This window comes from Canis lupus, chromosome 5 (assembly GCF_048164855.1).
Source record: "Canis lupus baileyi chromosome 5, mCanLup2.hap1, whole genome shotgun sequence".
Taxonomy (NCBI): Eukaryota; Metazoa; Chordata; class Mammalia; order Carnivora; family Canidae; genus Canis; species Canis lupus.
This window is the reverse complement of record NC_132842.1, coordinates 56,347,814-56,352,131: the sequence shown is the minus strand read 5'-3', so window position 1 is coordinate 56,352,131 and position 4,318 is coordinate 56,347,814. Positions and strand designations below refer to the sequence as shown.

The following is a 4,318-nucleotide window of genomic DNA, read 5'->3' as shown; positions in this document are numbered from 1 at the left end:
AGTCTTCAAACAACAAACGAGCCAATCGGCAATGCGATAGTTGATTGCTTTAGGTCATTGGACACTTGGAAACGTCTAGAGACATATTTGGTTGTCACAGCTGCTAGTGGGGGAGTTGACATGCTAATCGCATCTACGAGGTACAGGGTCCTGCCAAATACCCTGCAATGTTCGGAAGAGACCCCACTATACTTCAGTAAGGAAAAAAAATATTTGGCCCAAATAGTGTTTGTGTTTATTTTATTTTATATTTTACATTTTATTTTATTTTAATTTTGGTTTTCTTTGTCTTGACAGATCCCGAGTCTTTGAATCTTTCTCCCATGTTTCTTTTTGCCTTCTCTAGGAAGTATCCAAAGATTGCCTCGACTTTTCCATCCGTTTCTTCCCCAGCCTTTCCAGAACGGCTTTTTCGAATCTCACATCACTCTGCAGTTTCTGTACCACAGTCAGTGCTCCTAGATACCAGAACGCATTCAATATCTTCACACCCAAGATGGCCTTTATCTTTCTGAGAGCTGTCTTCACTTCCTTCCCTCTCCGCTCTTCCACGTAGATTTTCCGGAGATGCCCTCCCAGGTCTCTGCAAAACTTGTGGTGGCAGGTCCAGGTCTCGTGCTGCTGTAAATTGATGTGTTTTTTCTGAATTACAGATAATATGAAGTTTGTAGTGTTATTGGGATTTCTAGTTAAGATGAAAGTATGAGATGTGTGTGTGTGTGTGTGTGTGTGTGTGTGTGTGTGTTTCTTTTTGTTGACCTGTACAGTTGTTTGGAGGGTGTGCAGGGAGATTCAGATTTAGGTGGCCACCATTATCTCCGCTCTTTGGAAATGTCATTTATCTTCTAATTTTGCTTATAGTATCCTTGCAGTATGGAAGTGTTGCGATTTTATACAGTGAAATCTGTTTTTATGTTTTATGGACTTGGGTCGTGCTTGAGAAAGACGTCCTCTCCCCATCACTGTTAAAACGGAAATCTCACATTTTCCTCAGTACGATTTTCTGAAATAATAAAAAAAAAATTAAAAACCTGGGCGTAATTATATTTTGGAAGATAGGAATCTAACTTTATAGGATGTGATGACTACCGTCGGTTGGAAGTGGGGTGGGGTGGAGGTATTGTGAATGCAGCATGTCCGCTACTCCCATAAGCACTTTTGTTGTGACCATCATTACCTATCATGGTGTCTACACATGACAGAGCTTGGACACAGGGGCTAAGTTATCTGAGTTTTAATTCTGGCTTGACCAAGATTAGCTGGATTAATCTGTTTGGGGCTGGTATAACAAAATAACATAGACTGTGTGAGTTTTAAGCAAGAGAAATTCATTCCTCACAGTTCTGGAGGCCGGGAAGTCCAAGATCAAGGAGAACAGCATGGCAAGTTCTAGAAGAGCCCTCTTACCCTCACCTCTTGCAAACATGGGGCCATTTCTACAAAACACTAATCTCATTCATGAGGTCTATCCTCATGACCTGAGCATCTTCCAAGGGCCCCGCCTCCTAACACCATCATCTTTGGGGGTTAGGATTTCAACACATGAATTCTGGGAGGGCACAAACATTCAGACCATAGCAGCCACTTACGAGCTTTATAACTTTGGGTAAAGTTTTGACCTTTCAGTGTTTCACTGTCTTTATCTGTGAAATGGGGATTAACATCAGTATCTACTCTGTAAGTTGTTGTAAGGAAGACTGATTTATATGTAAAGTGCTTAAAATAGTCTCTAGTTTATTATAAGCGCTTATTATTAATTATCATTAGTATTACTATTATAGATGCTAAATAAATATCTGTGCAGTGAGCACATTTAGCTGTGTTATTACAATGTTCTTCTTGGGCATAGGAAATCGTGCTAGTACCCGTGAATCCATTAACCCTGCTTTTGGAAAACTGAGTTAGGCTCAGTAAGAGAATCACCTCTAAGGTATTACTATGTTCTGCTTAATATCTATTTACCCAGAGACACAAAAATTAAATAGTCCTTGGGTATTAGCTTTGCAAATCCAGATCTATAAAAAGAACACATTTCTTTACCAAGCTCAGGAAAGGTTAGTGGGAGGATAAATATGAGGTATTATGAGCTCCTCAGAAGAAAGTAGTTATTAAGCACAGGGCCCTAATATTATTAACGGTGAACCAGAATGCTCTGATCTTTGACATTTATATCCACAGCTGAAGATGTATTAGCTAATCAATTTCAAAGGGAATTAGTTTATATAACAGAAATCTTATTTATGTCTCGTTTAAATAAATGTTGTACAGTGGATGTTGCAGGTGAGCAAATGAATTCGAATCCTATTCTCAGGAAGAGGTTTTAAAAAATAAGGAGAGCATATTTCGATTTGTTTATGTACATTTACTGCAAAGAAAAAGCCAAGCAGTCATCAATAGAGCAGCTGGGGAGAAGTATTGGATTCAAGCTTTGCTTTAAATGAATCAGTTTGTGTTCTGTTTTGGATCACTTCCTGAAGTCAATATTCATCGACCTTAAAGGACCTCTTCGAGCTCTCCAAAGATGTTTATCCGTGGAGGTAGTGTCCGGGGAGACTCTAACTGTGTTTCAACATTCATGTCCAATATCGACTTCTCTTTAAACATCATCATTCTTATCTTTCAGGAAGCAAATTGCATAAAATTATGTGACTGTGTTTATGTTTCCTGTTGGAAATTTCAGAGAACATCATTAAGGCGCTCTGGGCCCAGCATGCGAATCTCCGACCTGCAGCATCCGCACCACCTGAGAGCGGGTTGGAGATGCAGACTCTGAGCGTCCCACCCCAGGCTCCTTGCGTCAGAGTCCGCATTGTACCCAGACCCCCGGGTGCTTCAGAAGCCCCACTCTATGACGTGGGCAATCGAATGAACCGAGACTCCTCCTGAGCATCTGGTAGGTGGAGACAATTTATGACACAATTTGACAGGTTGTCGTTTAGACAAATATGAGTTGGACGTGGTGGGAATAAGGTGTTGCTCGCAGGGCACGTTGGTTTAACCAAGAGAAAATCACCTGAGGGTGTGGCAATGAAGACAGGAAGTCTGATCGCGGTCCTTCCTTGGCCTGGCACGTACAGGACGAGAGAGTATTGTGTCCGGGCCTGCTTGCCAAGCCAGATGCACGCCGGACAGCCCGTCTTCCCTGCTTGGTGGCTCAGGGGTTGCACTTCCATGGGAGACAGTCCTCTAATTAGTGTCCCCGAACTCAAGCTCCTTTCATGGTGCTGATCGTGCCTCCTCCACAGAGGCTGAGCCAGGGAGCACCCCCGGGGGCAGGTTCGAGAAGTCTGCAGGCACTGGCTGCCCAGCCCAGCCCACGCAGGCCACCGGCGGCCGAAGACTGGCTTTCTGTTAGAGCTGGTACCACCGACGGTCGGCCTCTCCTTCCTGGGGGTAGAGCCTGGCAGATCTAAGCTTTCTCTCCGACGGTTTGTCACGCAGTAATGTAACTGCTAGATGATGGCTCATGAGGTCTGGCCACCGCCTCTGGTTAAAGAAGCGGGACTGAGGAAGGCACTAGCCACGCTGCTGACCCCAGGAACCCCATGTTCACGGACAGCCTGTTGACATAACAAACTGAGAGTTTGTGATTTGAGTGGCATCGAAACCCAAAGATAAATAAGGTCTTTTCTAATAGTACTTATTTGTAATCGGCCCTATTGAGCACACCTATCACCTTCCTGGACCTTCTCTCATTGTTATTGAGTCATTTAGAAAATGCGCTTCTGCCCACAGAGAAATGAGTATGTCTGGTCTATGCATATATATGCGTAGGCGGATATATATTTTTTTACCACCCCTTCTCCTCCCACCCGCACAAAACTCAGCGACGTACAAAACCTGGGTGCTGCGACTGATTTTTCAGTTTCAGTGTCATCGGGAGATGGAAGGAAAAGGGTTACATCAGAACCCATCTGGAAACATTCTGCTCTAAATCAAACTACACTGGTGAAGAACAGTTGTTGCCTTGGTGAGCTTTATTGCCATTTGCTGATGCAGCTTGCTCCAGCCAACCAACCACAAGGGACATATAATGGGAGCCCCGGATTCAAGCCCCTCTTGGAAGAAATCCATAAAAGAGCAGAGATGTGAACCCAGCAATAAATCCTAGAGGCATTTGTGCTGGAGCCATGAAATGATACCAATAACTCCTTAGTAACACATTAAAGGGACAATAAAGGGAATTCGCCATGGGTTTTTTTTTTTTTTTTGGATGTATTAGGGCTATTTTTAATTGAAACTCATCAAAGACACAACAGAGCATGTGACAGCAGCTGTTTACCAATTGCTTTTCATTTATTTCAGATTTTATCTTGAG

The 4,318-nt window shown here is 43.1% G+C and overlaps 1 long non-coding RNA gene across 1 annotated transcript; it reads right to left on the bottom strand.

Annotated features, from left to right (window-relative positions):
* Positions 1-2,347: 2,347 nt before the first annotated feature.
* Positions 2,348-3,940, bottom strand: LOC140633765 (uncharacterized). Its single transcript, XR_012031361.1, has 2 exons — positions 3,836-3,940; positions 2,348-3,560 (listed from the first exon to the last, which is right to left on the bottom strand). It is a non-coding gene; the product is annotated as an uncharacterized lncRNA (long non-coding RNA).
* Positions 3,941-4,318: the final 378 nt, after the last annotated feature.